Source organism: Ambystoma mexicanum, chromosome 7p (genome assembly GCF_040938575.1).
Source record: "Ambystoma mexicanum isolate Mex_15411 chromosome 7p, UKY_AmexF1_1, whole genome shotgun sequence".
Taxonomy (NCBI): domain Eukaryota; kingdom Metazoa; phylum Chordata; class Amphibia; order Caudata; family Ambystomatidae; genus Ambystoma; species Ambystoma mexicanum.
Window position 1 is genome coordinate 283250352 of NC_090939.1, and position 20150 is coordinate 283270501.

Below are 20150 nucleotides of genomic sequence, written 5' to 3' on the forward strand. Positions count from 1 at the left end.
GTCATTATGTATTTGGGTAAGGCATGGAAAAACGTATTGATAAATTCTCTGCTATCCGTGCGCACCCTTCTGGTGGTCTGCGCAAAAGCACGCTTTAATTCTTGCACAAACTCTTGTGGGGCCTGATCCTCCCCACATTGGAAATTGTAGGCTGCCTTGCGAGCCTCTTGAGGATTTCTGTGCACAGAAAAATGTTTCAAGATGGCCGCCCTTTATGAGGACCACCTTGAATGGTTTTGATCCTCCAGCCCTGCAAAAAACTGGAGTATTCTGGTGAGAAGGTCCATTTGACGTACTGGATGTAGCTACTGCTGTCCTTCAAATGGAAAGTCTCCATCATTTGCTCATAGAGCTCCAAGTGTTCCCAAACAGAATACTTGGCGTTCTTATGATAAGGCGTGATGACACTCCTTATTGCCTTTATTTTTTTCAATGGGTCCTTAAGCAAGGCCCTTTTTGCCTTATTGGCCTTTTTGGTTCAGGTAACCCTGGTCCATTCATCCTCTGACTCAGAAGCACTGCTCCCAGAGGTGCCCGTCTGATCTTCCAGGTTTTCCCGGATTCTGCGAGCCTGGGAATGGCTGGCAGAATGTTGGGACCTGGTCTCCTGTGTCCTGTAATGCTCAGAGGAGTCTTCAGATCCCTCCTTGCTGCCAGGATTTGATGGGTACCCCCCCACTGACCTAACTGGGCAGAGGTTTTCAGGATGCCCTTAATGGGCCTACTCTCCTGGGGTTCCCCACTAAATTGCACTGTGCTTGGGTGCCCATACCCGGAAGCCCGCCCATCCATTCCTGGGAGGTACTGGCCTATGAGCCCCATACTTCTAGCTGGATAGTAATCTGCCATCCCCGTGGCCCTGGGCTCATGTGCGCGAGGGGACATGGGAGTGGCAGAGTCCAGGGACTGGGAGAGATGAAGGCCTCTGGTACTAGGGCTCCTGAGGTTATGCTCCGGGGTTTCTCTTTCCCAGCAAACCTCATCTCTATCCGCCCCTGCTCCCTGTTGCAATGCAAGAGCCTGCGCTTTCAGTTCCTCAGTTAAGGCCTTACTAGACTCTATCAGTCTCTCCTGCATCGCTACCTGTTGCTGGAGCCTATCATTGTGCTGGCAGAGAGCCTCATTCTCTCTCTGTGCCTCCTGATTGGTCCTGGAGTACTGGGCCAGTCTCTGCTGCAGGAGGGTTACCTCCTGATTCCCATACCTACTGGCCTGATCCTTTCTTGCCAGAGCCTCCTCCACCCTCGCAGTGTGCTCTAACAAGTTCTGGTGTTCTTTTTGGAGGTCACCCAGTCCCTGGAGGGCCAGGTGATTTTCTTCCATTTTCCTTTTTAAGTGGCAGACTTCCTGGCCTAAGGTATCCCTTTCCTGGCTAAGAGCCTGCATCTGTGACGCCAGGTCGTCCCTTTGCCTTTGGAAGGCACCAGCTTTCTGGCGCTCCTGATCAAACTCTGCCTGGGTATCCAGGTCTTTCAGAATCAATGTATTGCTTTCCTCTTTTTCCCTATCTAGGTGGCTTTGCAGGGTTACTACCTGCTCAGCACACGCCCTATTGAAATCTAAGTGTTGCTCCAGCTTTTTCTGGCTCTGCAGTAGGGAGTCCAAACCTTCTTGGTACTCCCTCTGTAAGGCCAGAAATCTGGTATCCTGGTCAGCCTTTTCCTGTTGCAGCACATCCATATCCTCCTTTATTTTAGTGATGTACTGTCTGCTGTCATTTTCTGACTCCTGGCTCCTGAGCAGCCTCTGCTCAGAAGAGTCCAGATCAGATTGGGCCTTCTCTAACGCCATCTGTTGCCTATTTGCCAGATCTTGGCCTTCAGCACATTTGTCCTGCATGGCTCCCATATATAAATACAAATATGCCGCTATCCTAACCATCTTGTCGTGTTCATCTTTAGCTTTAGGAGCCATATATAATTCACTCAGGGCCACATGTAATGGACCCTGATCTCTCCATGTATCTGACCCTGTTTCAGTGACCTGTTGCGCGATTGCCTGCAACCAGACTGTTTGGTCCTGATGAGTCCACTCACCTCTCACAAATAGCTTATGTAAGAAGTGCTCTCTGGCTATTTTGATGTCTACCAGTGTCGTCATTCTGGAATTTGAGTTCCTTCCTGACTTACAGAAGTTTGTATTTTATTTTTGCAAAACAGACCGTTTCCTTAGAGCGTTCCTTTGAGGAGTGCTTTACAGCGTAACACAGCGTGGTGATCCGACCGGATGTATGTCTCCTGTCAGTTAGCACACTGTATTAATCTGCACAAGTGATAGATCTAACCCAGGATCTCCAGCTAAGAGCCCCCACTTTGTTAAGCGGCTTCACTTCAACACTACAGCTAAGTCAATGCCTAGTCTGGGATGCTGAGGGAAACCCTTATTGATATATTTTTAGGTCCGCTTCATGTACTCTGGATGACAACCCTTATATAACACCCTTCTCTTAGAATCCCCCTGACCCCACTGAGCCAAGAAGTAGGTCTGTTTTGCAAATTGAAAAGGTTTATTTGAGAAATAGAACAATATATATCTATCACACTTTTATAATAAATTAATATTGGATATCACACTTAAAATATGACAGTGATCAACAATGGATAATGTTCTACTGGTAAACTGATTTGATTACTTAGAAGTAGTATAGAGGATGAGGTAGCTGAAATGCTTTATGGTTTCAAGGAAATGCAAGGTGGAATAAATGCAGTACAGAAAATAAACTGATATGGTTTCACAAGAGATAATATGTTCACTTTTCCCCTGTTGGCAATTCACCCCCCCCCTATATGCAATGCAAGGAGATGGAAGTAACACACACAGTATTCAGGAATACAATCAAATACAATACGGAATTCAGTTCCCCCCCCAGCAAGCTTAGACAACAGGTATGCTTTTTAAACACGGGCAAGAGTGCTTTGTAATGTGGTGGCAAGGAAGTGAAAAATGCTAAAATTGCTTTTAATTCCCTATTGGAGATTCAGGGTGAGTGGTAGACACTTTAAATCAGTTCAGGTCATCCCTAACAATGGTTCAGGGATGGTTATTAAGTTGCAAACGAATTTTAGCAGTTCAGGCAAAAGCGGCTATCTTTTTACAGATGACGAAATCAGGCCAAATCGCAAATCGCTGTAAATTTTGCGAGTGTGTAAATCGCGATTGCGGTAAAAGTATAAGGAGTAGGAAGTCGGTGCTAGGCTTGTTGGGAAGCTTAGATTCTAAGCTTTCAGAGGAAAGTCAAATCTCGTTCCTAGGACAAACTTAAGCTGATCTATATGTACCCACTTGTCTTCCCCTTCCGCCAGACTACCTTTGGGGATGTGGATCTTATACGCTACAGGGGAGATCTTGTCTATAATTTCAAACGGTCCCTTCCATGTAGGCAAACATTTTCGCTGTTTGGCCTGGTTCCTTTGGAAATTGTATAGATAGACCCGGTCTCCCACATCATGTGCCTTCCTGGTGGTTTTCAAATCATAGTGCGTTTTCATACTCTCAGCTGATCTTTCTAGATTCCGCTGAGCATAGGCAAAAGCATGTTGGAGGTGTTTCCTTAAATTCTCCACATACTCATGAGTTGTGGAGGCATTTATCAGTGTCTGCTCTTGGGTCCTGTAGAGCAAATGCTGGGGACGCACCATCTTGCGTCCAGTCATCAACTCAAATGGTGACATTTTAGTTGCAGATGAAGGGGTAGATCTGATGGCCATTAGTACCAGAGGTAATCGGATATCCCAACTTGGCCCAGAATCTGCCACACATTTTTTTACTATGCTCACAATGGTTCGGTTGTATCTCTCTACTGCTCCAGAAGAAGCTGGTCGGTAAGCAATGTGTAGCTTTCTTTTGACCCCTAGTATCTCCCACATCTTTGTCATTACTTCACTGGTGAAGTGGCTACCCCTGTCTGACTCAATCCTTTGAGGTAGACCAAAACGGGAAAAGATGTGGTTAATCATCAGGGCGGCTGCTGTTTGGTGCCGGGAGACATTCCACCCACTTGGTAAACAAGCATGTAACGGTCAACATGTACTTGTTTCCTCTAGACGAGCGAAGGGCCTACAAAGTCGATTTGCAAATCTGACCATGGCAGTGTCATCCCCCTCTTTTGGAGAGGCGCACGGTGTGTGAGGGATGATGGCTGAAATTGTGCACACACAAGACACCCCTTCAAGTATTGGTCGAGATCCTGCCCCATGTGTGGCCAGTATGCAACCTCTCTTAATATTTCCAGTGTTGTGTGAAACCCCCTATGACCGGCGGTGGCCGCATCAAGGGCGTGACTTAACATCAGGCTTCGGAATGAGGTAGGGACCACCCACTGATCATGGCCAGCTTGAGATTTCCTTACCAACAAACCGTCTTGGATTCGGAACATTTTTGGACATTTCATCAACACTCTTAGGTCCTCTTTCCCAATGTAATCGGTATCCGTCAGGGGAAAGTTCTCAGGGTCCCCAATGTGTTGGTAAAACTTACCAATTATTGGATCCCCCTTCTGAGCTGTAATCAAATCAGCATCAGAGGTCTCCTTACTCCATTGTGCAGTTGAAAGATCATTGTGAGCATTGGTCTGGGACCTAGTGATGGCAGTGACCTGGATTTCCCCCAACAGGGACTCTATTTCTATTAGATCCCTTTGGATGGCCCCGGTTTTAAGTCATTTCCAGTTTTGTCTGGTCCCTCTACTTTGGAATGACCCTTGATCTTTTTCCAGTAGATGGTCATCCCATTTGATGTGACCAGATCATCAATATTGTGGATTAGCTTCCCATGTTTCAGGGGTTTGTTATTAGCACATAACATGCCTCTGGTTTTCCAATTAACCAGGTGCTCCACGAACCCGTTCCGTACATAATCCGAATCTGTGATTATGACCAGTTCGTGGAGGTGATGTTGGACAGCAGTGAGGATGGCCTGATGCACAGCCATCAATTCTGCCACCTGACTACTTCGGGGACCAATTTTGTATCCAGCGGAGGGTTCTGGAAACTCCTTCACCCATGCATTCCCTACGCCGGCCACCAGTTTTTTCTCCCCGTTGTTGTCAACATGGTAAGAGCATCCATCCACATAGACAGTGGGCATTCCCTCACACTTGTCTTCTTCAAAGACTTTGTGTGGGGAATTAAGGTATGCCTCCATGTTGTCCTTGATTTTTAGACTTTCGTCCTCGAGACAGTTTTCTCTGGCACAATCATGCAAGTCAGCCAGACCTTGCGTGAGGGGACTCTTCTTGTTTTGGCCATATCTGACCTCCACAGGAAAGCCTTGCCTTGACAGAATCCAGGAAGTAATTCGGGAATTACTCACATTTCCGGCCCGGATTCTGTCACTCTGGAGATATTGCAGAGGCTGGTGTGGAGTCTCCACTATGATGTGTTCCCCCTGGATAAACGGGCGGTAATTCTTCAATGCCCACACCGTTGCCAGGAGTGCCTTCTCACAATCGTTGAATTTTTCCTCCACAGAGGATAAAGTTTTGCTCGCATAGGAGATTACTTTATTGACCATGTCATGCTTTTGGTATAATACTGCCGTCAAGCACGTATTAGAGAACACTGTCTCCAGGAAGAACTCCTTGTTTCTGACAGGGTAAGCTAGGCAAGGCGCTTGTGAGAGGCTTCTTTTGAGTTGTCTTACTGCCTCGGATTGTTCTGGACCCCATTCCCACTTGACCCCCCCCTTCAGGAGATGAATCAGGGGTCTATTGATCTCTGCGTAGCCCTCAATGAACTTTCTGCTGTAATTAGTCAGTCCCAGGAGGCTCCTTAGTTGCCGCAGAGTTGTGGGATCCTTCAGTTTCTGGAGTGCTTCCACTTTCTTTTCTTGGGGACAGAGACCCTGAGGAGTAATCTCATGCCCCAGGAAATTAACACGGGTTCTACAACACTGTGCTTTCTGAAAGGAAAGTTTTGCTCCGGCGGCCCTCAACTGTGTCGGAACATAACGGATCTCCGCTATGTGTTCCTCCACAGATGAACTTTTGATGAGGACATCATCTACATAAGCCAGGTTACCCCTCGCACCCAGGTCGGGCATGGCCTTATGTAGGAAAATGTTGAATTCATTGCCGGAGTTGAGGTATCCGAAGGGAGTCCGGGTCCATGTGTACTGCTGGCCCCCAAAGGTAAAAGCCAGTTTGTATTGGTCCTCCCTACTGACAGGCACGGTCCAGTATCCATTGGTCAGGTCTATTGCTGTGAATACCTGTGACCCCTGAATCTGGGCCAGTCCTTGGTCAATGTAGGGCAGAGGCCATCGGGAAGTATGGACCCGTTTGTTGAGCTCCCTAAGGTCGGCGCAGAGTCTCCACTGGCCGTTTGGCTTCAATATTCCCAGCACCGGATTATTGAAAGTGCTGTGGACTGGACGTATTATTCCCCGGGACTCAAGATTCTTAATTATTTCAGTAAGGGACTCCATGGATGCGAGAGGCAAATGATATTGCTTCACAAACACTGGAGTCATTCCAGGGTCCGTGGGAATTGTTGTTGTGTGGATGTCGGTGCGACCACAGTCATATGAGTCTACCGCAAAGAGATCTTGGAAATCCAAGAAAACTTGTTTCAACTTTTGCTTCTGTTCCAGAGTCACACAGGCATCAGCTAGGTTGATTCTCTCTTCCACCATCTGCCTGAAGCCGGGAAAGACTTCTGGTTTTGCTATCTCAGCGGCCTCCTCCAGCTGGGTGAAGAAGTCCCTGGTCAGAGTGCTGATTTGGACTGGAGGCTTCAGGTGGGAAAGGCAGCCCTCATGGACATGGAAAATCACCTCATCCCTCCTGAAGTCACAAGTCACATCTTCCTTACCATAAGGGCAAGAAGTGTACACCAGGAAGTTCCCCCCATGCCGGGTGAAAATCCTGTCTGGTGTTGTGCTGTCATCACTGTCACTGTCAAAACAGTCCTTGGGGATCGGTCCTAACAGTTCATTTCCTAAATCGATGGAGAAATGTCGGTCATCAACCGCCATTCCAATAATGGTGCCTGCGGCTAGAGTAATACTCTTTAAGTCGCTGTTATCCACCTCTATTGGAATGGTGTTGTTGTGATTAACTTTGCATTCATCTGGTGCAAGTGACTAGAATCTTGAGATGGAATGCAGGGCTTAGAATGTTTATCTATGAGTGAGTTCCAGGTTGGTTAGTTGCAAGGATGTAAGCCCTGAGAGAGGATGCGGTGGGTGTCCTATGTCCCCTTTTACTTACCTGACTCTAAGAACTGTATTTGGTGTACCTAAACTTAAATAAGTTAACAGTTCACTGGAGTGTCAGAGTCATTTATGGCCAGACCCTGAATGGGAGCTCTGTGTTCCTCCGTTACTCTCTATGCAATGGTGAAGTAGGAGAGAATGCAGAGGTGCTGGCGATTAGAGTTGAGACACTAGAGCTGATATATATTAGTTTTTTAGAGTGATGTTGTAGGTACATGTCTCTCTCTTTAATTGAGTTATGTAGTTTAACATTTTTCTCTCCACAGGAGGACTTTTGACATTTTTATGCATGGATGGACTTTTGATGTTAATAGATTTTTGCAAACAATGTTAGAAAGCAATCCTGCATTTATGTCAGGCCTCTGTTGGATAAGGCACTTTAGTGAAGTGAATGAGTAGTGAAAACTACTATAGTGTTAAGGATATAGAATGTCTAACAAGAATGTTTAAAAAAAAAATTCTTTCAACATGTGGATATTAAGGCTTAAAAGTTGGTGCGCACTGTTTAGTTTTTGCTTTGACACACGTGTGATGTTTGGATGAGTGTCAAAACACATGTTTTTGGGAACTGGCTCTTTAACCCTACATTTTCCCACAGGCACATTATCAGTAAAGGTCCTGCAGGCTTGAATTTTGGACATTGATGGGGCGCTTCCTTTACTTGGTTACCATGTTCAATGCTCAATTGGCCTATATGGTATGTGTGTGGGGAATGGTGGTTGTTGACTCAGGTGCAATGTCAACGTTATAGTGTTTAGCTCTTGCAAGAAGAGTGTGGTTTTAAATTCAGCTAAAACAATGTGATATATATGGCAATGCAAATGTAAACTACTCACTGGTGATGTAGCAGGAGTAGGGAGTGGTGCTGTGCATGGATTTTTAGATCTAAGTGTATGATGTGTAGCTTCAGTGAATGTGGTGTGAAGGGAGTCAGATGAGATATTAGTGTTATGAGTGTTGATTATTTCTTCATTAGAGTTATTAAGTTGATAACAGTGCTCATCATTAGCTGTTCCATGTAGGTAGATTAATATGTTCTCTCCACAGGTGGACTATTCATTTTATTCCACAGATGGACATTAATGTTAATAGATTTTTGAAGTGGTGACAAGGTCTACACTTTTGGAGTTGTTTTTGGTTATTGTGAAATGCTTTCTTTAATCTTTTGTTTTTCAGGTGGGACTTTACTGGACACATTTTTTTGATGAAATATTGATCTTGTCACTCATATTTTACTGCTGTTCTGGTTGTCCCTATGGAAGGAAGATGTGTTGTGATCAACTTTGCATTCATCTGGTGCAAGTGACTAGAATCTTGAGATGGAATGCAGGGCTTAGAATGTTTATCTATGAGTGAGTTCCAGGTTGGTTAGTTGCAAGGATGTAAGCCCTGAGAGAGGATGCCGGTGGGTGTCCTATGTCCCCTTTTACTTACCTGACTCTAAGAACTGTATTTGGTGTACCTAAACGTAAGTAAATAAGTTAACAGTTCACTGGAGTGTCAGAGTCATTTGTGGCCAAACCCTGAACTCAACAGGTGTCATGTTCTATGTTGACTAATGGTGTTGGGTTTACCCCTAACCCTTGCTGTTGGAGAGAAGCATTAGATGAATATAAGCATCAGGGTTTTTCAATTTTTGTCCTCTTTTAACTTTCACTTCCAGGGAGAATTGTCGGGTCCTTTCTGGGATGGTGACTTCCTCTTTAAGCTGAATTTCAACTGCATAAGGTAGCAATTGAACTGACCTAAATGCTTTTTCTTGATCATCAAAGCCCATGGGATTATCCGCTAATCGGGACCAAGCTTTGAGGTTTATTAGGTCCAAACTAATGGCAAAGCGATTGAGAATGTCACTGCCTAAGTAAAAGGCGGCAGTGACATCTCGCACGACCCAACAATTATGGACTATGCTCTTGCTGCCAATGGAGATTTCGAGCATGCACCTGCATGGCAGGAGATGTTTGGAATTAGGTGCTTCCAGGTCCATTTCCCATTTGTCTATCAGTTTGAATGTGGGAATGGCTGGATCTTTTGGGAGTTGGCGGAACATGGCTTCGCTGATGAAGCTCTTACCGTTGTTCACACACACTCGAGCGAGAACAGAGTCCTTCCCATCATTTAACTGAACAGGGATGAACAACTGCTCTCCAAATTGCTGAATATCAGCCAGGCTCTGAGCTGATTCCACATCTTTCTGGACTATAGGAGTGGGAGTGTCTGATTGTGGATTGGTAAAGAATTTCAGAGTGTTTCCTTCCAGTGTGGAATACCACTTTAAACTGGAAGGAAGGTTGATTTTCAGAAATAGAGGGGACCCCCACCACCAGTCTGTTGTCCTACTGCTATTACTGTCACGTCTGGAATTTGGTTGTTCTGGAAGTGAAATTCTACTTGGTCAGGTTTTTGTTCAACCATGTGGCAGGTGCCGTTTAAACTAACATGGTTGACACTCTGTTTTAATTTTATTGGTCGGCTAGTCTTGGTCCAGAGGACCTTGTTTATGCAATCTATTAGGGGTGACAACCTTCTCAGGAGGTAATTCCCTAGTAAACAAGGGGTGCCCTCTGGAGTCACTACTATGACCGGGTGTTTCACCTTGTATCGCCCAATTTTGATGTCCAAATCTGCAGTCCCCTCGACAGGAATTTCCTTCCCGTCAAAGTTCTGCAGTTGTCCAGGAAGAGAGGTGAGAGGAATACGGTAATTCTCCCCCCTTCCTGCATTTAGTTCATCAAAGGCCCTTTTGGACAGAAGGGTAGCTTGGGATCCAGTGTCCACCAGTGCCAAAATTGTACCCTGCCCCTGTACTTGTACCGGGGCATAATATCTTCCCTCCTTCTCCTCAAGGGGGCACAGATAATGCACATTTTTGGACAACTGGTGGGCTAACTTTCTGGTTTTGGACATTGCTAGCAAAGAGATTTGGGCAGAATTCTGTGAAGAGCCTGGGGAATCTGAAAGAAAAAGTTGGCAACTGGAGATCAGAGCCATTGTGGGTTCCCCTGGTTCCGGTTCTGGGCCGCCCCCCCTTTTTAGAGGCAGTCACCAGGATGGGTTTGAACCAGGGGATTTCGGTATTGTGGGTTCTGGGATGAGATGATGGGCGGCGGTAGCTCAGTCTCCATATCTCCCCAGTCTGGATTGGAATCCCTTGGGACCCATTTTTCTTTGAGAGGAGTTCCCCCATCTCTAAAGGAGAAGATCCTTTTCCCAGGATCCTCTGAGGATTCCTTTCCCTCAAATTGGAAGGTCTGTACCTCCTCCACAAACTGGGCCTGTTTGGGTACTTTGTTTCTCCTACCCCCCCCTCTGCTCCTTTGGAGGCAGACTTTCAGGGGCAGGAGATTTCGTTTCCGGTTCCTGGGTTTCCAGGGGCTGTTTACAAGTGAGGAAGGAAGCTTCCTCCAAGGCTTTACACCCCTCTTCCCCTTGTGCCTCCTCCCTGGGAACCGGTGGGTTATCGGGGTGCTGCCCCCGTCATTGTTCTGGAGCACCAGACCCAGTGTTTGGGGAATTCTGCGGTGGCATGCTCATCTGAGGGTTCTGTTGAACCCTCAGTATGTGACCCAGATCTCGTGCCATATTTTGGACCTGGCGCTCAAGTTGTGAAACCCTCTCAGGCTGATAAGGGGCTCTATTTTATCCCCTGGGCTGATCCCGGGAAGGGTAGCTATCCCTTCTCTGGTAATACCCTGGGTTGGGAAGATTCGGGTACCCCTCCACCCTTGGCCGCCCCTCTCCCGGATCAGGTTGTCTGGGCACAGGGAATTGGGGAAAGAAGGATGGGTGATTTTGGGGCTGGAAATTGGGTGGATACCTGGGGAAAAAGTTCTGCCCAGGCTTTGGTGAATTTCTGCCCTCCTGGGGGACGTTAGGAGGGACGTTCCCTGGGTAAGGTGCTTGGCTGGATCCGCCCCCCTTGGGCTGGAGGAGTCCACACATAACCCAGGATGGGTCGGTTTCCCTTGTAGCAGGGACTTACATAATCAGGGGAGCGAGGGACCCCATTTGTGGGACTACCTCCTCGGCTCCCTGTCTGTGACTGGCCCGAGGGCCTTCTGGGCTGTGAATTATTTGGTGCAGGCAGGTTTTTAGGCCCCCCCATCTCCAAATCTAAAACGGGGGCAACCTTTACCTCTGCCACCTTAGCAGCAGCAGGGATGCTGTTGGTTGTGGGGTTTTTCTGCGCATTATTTTTATTTTCGATGGGCTTCGGCACCTCATAGATCCGGGTAGCCTGTTCAATGACCCAGTCTAAAGATCTTTTCTCATGAAAATCTCTCACGAGCTGGGTCATTATGTATTTGGGTAAGGCATGGAAAAACGTATTGATAAATTCTCTGCTATCCGTGCGCACCCTTCTGGTGGTCTGCGCAAAAGCACGCTTTAATTCTTGCACAAACTCTTGTGGGGCCTGATCCTCCCCACATTGGAAATTGTAGGCTGCCTTGCGAGCCTCTTGAGGATTTCTGTGCACAGAAAAATGTTTCAAGATGGCCGCCCTGTATGAGGACCACCTTGAATGGTTTTGATCCTCCAGCCCTGCAAAAAACTGGAGTATTCTGGTGAGAAGTTCCATTTGACGTACTGGATGCAGCTACTGCTGTCCTTCAAATGGAAAGTCTCCATCATTTGCTCATAGAGCTCCAAGTGTTCCCAAACAGAATACTTGGCGTTCTTATGACAAGGCGTGATGACACTCCTTATTGCCTTTATTTTTTTCAATGGGTTCTTAAGCAAGGCCCTTTTTGCCTTATTGGCCTTTTTGTTTCAGGTAACCCTGGTCCATTCATCCTCTGACTCAGAAGCACTGCTCCCAGAGGTGCCCGTCTGATCTTCCAGGTTTTCCCGGATTCTGCGAGCCTGGGAATGGTTGGCAGAATGTGGGGACCTGGTCTCCTGTGTCCTGTAATGCTCAGAGGAGTCTTCAGATCCCTCCTTGCTGCCAGGATTTGATGGGTACCCCCCCACTGACCTAACTGGGCAGAGGTTTTTGCCTTATTGGCCTTTTTGTTTCAGGTAACCCTGGTCCATTCATCCTCTGACTCAGAAGCACTGCTCCCAGAGGTGCCCGTCTGATCTTCCAGGTTTTCCCGGATTCTGCGAGCCTGGGAATGGTTGGCAGAATGTGGGGACCTGGTCTCCTGTGTTCTGTAATGCTCAGAGGAGTCTTCAGATCCCTCCTTGCTGCCAGGATTTGATGGGTACCCCCCCACTGACCTAACTGGGCAGAGGTTTTCAGGATGCCCTTAATGGGTCTACTCTCCTGGGGTTCCCCACTAAATTGCACTGTGCTTGGGTGTCCATACCCGGATGCCCGCCCATCCATTCCTGGGAGGTACTGGCCTATGAGCCGCATACTTCTAGCTGGATAGTAATCTGCCATCCCCGTGGCCCTGGGCTCATGTGCGCGAGGGGACATGGGGGTGGCAGAGTCCAGGGACTGGGAGAGATGAAGGCCTCTGGTACTAGGGCTCCTGAGGTTATGCTCCGGAGTTTCTATTTCCCAGAGAACCTCATCTCTATCCGCCCCTGCTCCCTGTTGCAATGCAAGAGCCTGCGCTTTCAGTTCCTCAGTTAAGGCCTTACTAAACTCTATCAGTCTCTCCTGCATCACTACCTGTTGCTGGAGCCTATCATTGTGCTGGCAGAGAGCCTCATTCTCTCTCTGTGCCTCCTGATTGGTCCTGGAGTACTGGGCCAGTCTCTGCTGCAGGAGGGTTACCTCCTGAGTCCCATCCCTACTGGTCTGCTCCTTTCTTGCCAGAGCCTCCTCCACCCTCCTGGTGTGCAATAACAAGTTCTGGTGTTCTTTTTGGAGGGCACCCAGTCCCTGGAGGGCCAGGTGATTTTCTTCCATTTTCCTTTTTAAGTGGCAGACATCCTGGCCTAAGGTATCCCTTTCCTGACTAAGAGCCTGCATCTGTGCCGCCAGGTCGTCCCTTTGCGTTTGGAAGGCACCAGCTTTCTGGCGCTCCTGATCAAACTCTGCCTGGGTATCCAGGTCTTTCAGAATCAATGTATTGCTTTCCTCTTTTTCCCTATCTAGGTGGCTTTGCAGGGTGACTACCTGCTCAGCACATGCCTTATTGAAATCTAATTGTTGCTCCAGCTTTTTCTGGCTCTACAGTAGGGTGTCCAAACCTTCTTGGTACTCCCTCTGTAAGGCCAGAAATCTGGTATCCTGGTCAGCCTTTTCCTGTTGCTGCACATCCATATCCTCCTTTATTTTAGTGATGTACTGTCTGCTGTCATTTTCTGACTCCTGGCTCCTGAGCAGCCTCTGCTCAGAAGAGTCCAGATCAGATTGTGCCTTCTCTAACGCCATCTGTTGCCTATTTGCCAGATCTTGGCCTTCAGCACATTTGTCCTGCATGGCTCCCATATATAAATACAAATATGCCGCTATCCTAACCATCTTGTCGTGTTCATCTTTAGCTTTAGGAGCCATATATAATTCACTCAGGGTCACATGTAATGGACCCTGATCTATCCATGTATCTGACCCTGTTTCAGTGACCTGTTGCGCGATTGCCTGCAACCAGACCGTTTGGTCCTGATGAGTCCACTCACCTCTCACAAATAGCTTATGTAAGAAGTGCTCTCTGGCTATTTTGATGTCTACCAGTGTCGTCATTCTGGAATTTGAGTTCCTTCCTGACTTACAGAAGTTTGTATTTTATTTTTGCAAAACAGACCTTTTCCTTAGAGCGTTCCTTTGAGGAGTGCCTTACAGCGTAACACAGCGTGGTGATCCGACCGGATGTATGTCTCCTGTCAGTTAGCACACTGTATTAATCTGCACAAGTCATAGATCTAACCCAGAATCTCTGGCTACGAGCCCCCACTTTGTTAAGCGGCTTCACTTCAACACTACAGCTAAGTCAATGCCTAGTCTGGGATGCTGAGGGAAACCCTTATTGATATATTTTTACGTCCAGTTCATGTACTCTGGATGACAACCCTTATATAACACCCCTCTCTTAGAATCCCCCTGACCCCACTGAGCCAAGAAGTAGGTCTGTTTTGCAAATTTAAAAGGTTTATTTGAGAAATAGAACAATATATATCTATCACACTTTTATTATAAATTAATATTGGATATCACACTTAAAATATGACAGTGATCAACAATGGATAATGTTCTACTGGTAAACTGATTTGGTTACTTAGAAGTAGTATAGAGCATGAGGTAGCTGAAATGTTTTATGGTTTCAAGGAAATGCAAGGTGGAATGAATGCAGTACAGAAAATAAACTGATATGGTTTCACAAGAGATAATATGTTCACTTTTCCCCTGGTGGCAATTCACCCCCCTATATGCAATGCAAGGAGATGGAAGTAACACACACAGTATTCAGGAATACAATCAAATACAATACGGAATTCAGTTCCCCCCCAGCAAGCTTAGACAACAGGTATGCTTTTTAAACACGGGCAAGAGTGCTTTGTAATGTGGTGGCAAGGAAGTGAAAAATGCTAAAATTGCTTTTAATTCCCTATAGGAGGTTCAGGGTGAGTGGTAGACACTTTAAATCAGTTCAGGTCAGCCCTAACAATGGTTCAGGGATGGTTATTGGGTTGCAAACGAATTTTAGCAGTTCAGGCAAAAGCGGCTATCTTTTTACAGATGAGGAAATCAGGCCAAATCGCAAATCGCGGTAAATTTTGCGAGTGCGTAAATCGCGATTGCTGTAAAAGTATAAGGAGTAGGAAGTAGGCTTGTTGGGAAGCTTTGATTCTAGGCTTTCAGAGGAAAGTTAAATCTCGTTCCTAGGACAAGCGGTTCCAGAGATACGGACGATTTTGTGATGGTCGTTTTCGGATTTAAAGTAAACTCCAAATGACAGGTGACAGCTTGCAGCTGCAGAATTGACAGGTGACAGTTGTGCAGCTTTAAAAATGACAGATGACACGATTTCTAGGAGGCTGTTCTAATTAGGTTAAAATAGTTCAGATTAGATTATTTTAACTAAGAGATTGGGTTCTGCACAGTTCTGGCGGATACTTACTCCTAATTTTGAAATGAATGGGCTTCGTCACGGATCTGGTCAACACGTCCAGCGGCGGTTCTCTCTGCTCGGCGGGTCAATCAGGCACCGGTTCTGCTCACAGCGATCCGGATCTCTGGTTCTGCTCACAGCGGTATGGGTCTGGTCTGTGGTTACGGCAACAGTTCTTGGCAAAGTATTCAAACAGCTCGCCCGGCTGTTGAATAGTTTGGTTAGGTTTGCTGTTGGATTCTGAAGGCCTGCTGAGAATACTTTTGCTTGCAGTGGGCCTTCTAGGTTCAAAGTTCTGTAGTCTATGGGTCCCTGGTTCTGGTCTCTGTCTGGATGGGATGTTGGCCGTCAAAATGCTCCGCAGAAATGGAAAATGAAACTCCCTATCTGTCCCAGCAGTCTCTTTTTATGTGTTTTGGAAGTGGGTGTGTGCGTGGCATAACTGAGCTTGCCCCTCTCTACTTGTCATTGGCCCATTCTCCCCTTTCCCATGATTGGGGGAAGGAAATGGATTGTCATCATGTTGAGGTCTGTTTATGGGTCAGAGGATCCTCCCCTGGTCAATTTGCCCACAAATCTATATTTGATTCAAATACATATTTCCCAGATACACAATTTGTTGAAATTACATGTACACATTATATATTCCTTATGGTCCATGCTTGTCCGTCTCTGATCTTCCTGGGGGCTTGCATTAAAAAATGACAACATTTTGCGCTTTTTGACTGGTTTACCAATATCGGACATTTACCAAAAATTACACAAATGTGCGTAAGGAGTATGGACATTAATTGATGAAGTGTCAGATTTTTAACATGCAGACATTTGGAGTAAGACCCTATTTTCCGCTAGCAACCCCCCAGAATACACCACAGGGTCCTAACACCTCTTAAAATGTGCACAGAAAAATCACCAGAATAATGATATTACTTATATAATTCTGACAAGTCCGTACTATGAATTATCCATCTTTTTTTTTTAAATTATGCTCTGGCCCAGATGGGTGTGGTTTAGGTTCCAAGACACATGGGGGAAGCTTCTGTCTGTCCCCGCCTCCAGCTCGGGTGGCTCCCAGAGGCACTTCTCCTCCCACTTCTCCCAAGAGGAAGCCACTTTACGGACCACCCAATATAACATTTGCCTGAGTCCAGGACAAGGCTTTGTTCAACCTCCTGCAGGTGCCCCTCCCCTGATCTAATCAGAGAGGTGTCATCTCCTTTTGGTGGGGAAGCAGGAGGCAGCCAGGCCTGGGAATGCAGTTTGATCAAGTTTCAACTCCTGTCGGGGGTTGTTGTCAGGCAGAATTCAGCTAAATGTCACTTTAGTTCCCAGTTTAAATTAAACTTACAATTTTTACATATACATTAAATAATTACTTCCTTCAAGTCATTTCAGAATATAGTTTTACATTGTATCCACCTCTTAGCAAGTCTTTCCTTGGCCCGGTTTGGGTTCATCTGTTCAGTTTTACACAAAAGTCTGGTGGTTTTAAAACGCCGGCTTTCTGATAGTGGTGAGCACCGGTACTGCATCCATTTTTGACATTAAGAAAATGAATTCCCCACAGTTCTGGGTTGCTTTTGGCAATCAGCATTGCCATTCCCAATGGTTTCAGGCTACTGTGTGTGTAGCCCAATGGTGGTTTTAGACAGTGCCCTCCTGTGCTCACAACATAGGCAAAAATGGGTGGCAGCCTATTCTTCATGTTTTCCCTGTGCACTCTTTGGGGAGTTCTGGCCATCATGAGGCTTTCCATGCCAGTACTGCACAGTTTTATGGTAGGGCTTGGATGCATGGGTAAAAACATCCCACAATATCTACATTGGGGTTTTACGGGCTATTCCATCCCCTACGTGCACACAATTGTTGCATTAAGCAAGTAATGTTAGTTCAGATCAGGACAGTGGTGTGGGGCCTATAGGTGTGTGTCATGGCCAGACTGGTGTTCATCGAAGCTCCCGCTGGGTTCTCCATTAAAGTTTAGTTTTGTGGTTTTCTTTGAAGCTGTGGTTTGAAATCCTATTGCAAGATAAGCGCTGACCGGCAGGCAGCAATTTCTGGGGAAAGGGACATTGGGCAATCTCTTCTTCAGTAACCCTTCCATGTGCACAATTGCAAATGTACATGAAAAGGGCTGAAGTTGAGATTGTTAACTTGAAGACCATAGCAAGTTAAGCTATTTCCCCACCACAACTCAGAGCATTTGATTAGTTCATTTGTCAAAGAGAAGGTTTAAAAAATGTACAAATCTGCATGCTTGTTTGACATGCTAACAAAGCTGTACTGTGTTTGTGAAGTTGCACCTTTCATTTACACAACGCAAAACAAACATGATGTGTGCAGTGTTTAAAATTATGAACATGTAAGGTTGGTTGACAGTACAACTAACTCACAGCAGACCACACAGACATCTCAAGTTGTACCAGTGTCACATGCTTATACAATATATCCAGCCCTGCCTCCTTTTCTTGAATTCTATCACTTGTAGCTCTACATTTGTAATAGAAATGTGCAACTACAAATATCCGAATGCAGAGAATCACAGGATGCACCACTTACACCTAATTTGGGGAATAGTTAGATCTCTGGAATAAAGTCTAAAGCACTATGCAGTGAGTGTCATATATGGTGCTTTGCAAATCAAATAATTAAAACTGCCTGCGGCATAAACCATCATTTGAATTGTGTTATTTATCTTGATGTGCTGAAGTTGTCCAATGTCAATTGCAAGCAGGCCATTCAGTCTAGGTTTTCTTTTTGTTTGCACCGAGTAGTACATATAGTTCTGTACTTCCAGTAGAATGGCCATACAGTATGGATACAAGAATGCAAAGAAACAAACAAGACAGGGACATGATGAATTTAAAGGCAAGATGATAAGGTGACAGTTAAGGTGGAGGGTAAGCATCTCTGGGTGCCAAATCTCACAGGCATTTGACTCCTGTAAGATGGTGTAAAGATGTTCAGATCTGAGACAGTGGTAGCATTTGGGGATCCCACCAATGAGCATGATGGATGGAACCTTGCAGCTTCTTTCTGTGGCTAAACCAAGGTGCAATAACCTCTCGCAAATGAGCCTGAAAAACTGTCTCCTCCATCCAGCACCCAAACTCTGGCCCACAGAAGAGGGTCTTGAGGCGGCCTCCTCAGTGATCTGCTGCATGCTCCAGAATGGTGGAAGACACTGCAGGGAGGTGTGCGGGGGAAATCTGCCACAATGTGGAGGCTGGCCAACTTGCTGTGCACCCATTGTTCACCTCGCAAACAGGGCATAATCTTAATAGCCAGGGATCTAATGGGCCTTAGTTGGAGAAGAAAAAGGATGCCCCCAAACGTTTGGTTAAAGCGCAGGGTGCCTCCAGCTTCTCACTTCACGGTAAACTCAATGATTTCGAGCTGAGGCTACTAAAGAGTCAGAAGGGGAATCACCAGGTGATCATAGCATTCAATTACCTACAAGGGAACCACCCCTACAGTTATGTTTTTTCACTGGTGATGATGCAAACCCAACACCGTCACCTTAGGTTCGCGTCTCTTCATCTCCAGCCCCTTGGCTGTGCCGTAGAACTCAAGGCTATACATCAACTTAATATGACAATTTTCGGTCTGCAATTTTTTTTAATTGTACTTTAGTTTCTTATAGAACTTTTGACACATAAAACCAATCGTTGTAAGTCCTTTCATGTCATCAATATTCCCAAAAATACAGCGAGGCTAATATGCGACTACGTTCTTGATTATGTCAGTCTATAGCCTACACGGTGCTGACATCTTTACATGTCGTGTTAATCGTTCTCACTGTGTTCTCAGCGCGGTTTCTATAGAGCTCATCCAGAAGATTCCCCATTGACCAACCAACTGACCAGCAGCCAAACCGACCGGTCCACTGTTTCTATCTGCTATGCAAATGCATTACCTGCTGTATTGCCTTTTATCTGTACGTTTGTGACTGTGTATCCTTGTAACTTGTAAGCCTAAAGCATTCTTGTCATCGCGCCCTGATACCTTTGGGTCCGACGCACGCTACAAATAAAGAAAGAAACAAACAAACCTGTGATTTTTTCTCGCCATACATGGCCATCGACCACCATTCGTCAGGAGTTAGTGATCTGGCTTCTGTAAGGAACCTACCCAGATGATTTTTTTTCGCTGCTTTGATACTACAGGGCAAAAGAGCGTCAGGTGTTTGATAGTTTCAACTTGTTCCGTTTGTAGACAGAAGCGACAAATTTTAAATGCTGCATTTGCTGTCTGCATTTGCAAGCAGGCGTTGTCAGCAAACTAAAGCAATAGAATTTGAACGGCACCTTTGGAGATCAGCTGAAACCCCTCCAGCCATGCCTCTCAGTCATGAATGGAAAGGTTAAACAAGACACCAGCAGGTCTGCAGCATTGTATGACTCCTCTGAGATGGGGAACTCCCATGCGACCTCTCCCCACGAACTAACCCTATTTCCCTGAATGGTCTGAATAACTGAAACCAGAGCAGGATTCGTACCATCTCTAAGCAGGGATTCCATAAAATAACCCTATTGACCGAGTTGAAAGTTCCCTCAAGTTAAAAAAAAAACGGAGTGTATGTTTGTATATATCTATGTACTCTACCTAAAGTGTATGAGCCTTAGCCTCTGTTGCACTCTCAACGCTCCCTTCCTGGACCCACCCTGCACCGGGGAAAGAACTAAAACACCACCCACCCATTTCCGTGTCGTTGAAAGGACCATCTTGCAGAAGTCCTTGCTCGTGGCATCAAGGAGTGAAGTGGCTTCATGATTCTCAGGCAGGCTTCTGTCCCTTATGTAAATGTGGAGACTACTTCTGCCAACCTCCAGAGGCAGGAATGTTCCCAGATATTAAGACGGCACTGAACAAGCCACAGAGCACATGAGGAATTTAGCATTGAAGCAATCTCTGTGAATATTAAAGGCAGAATGT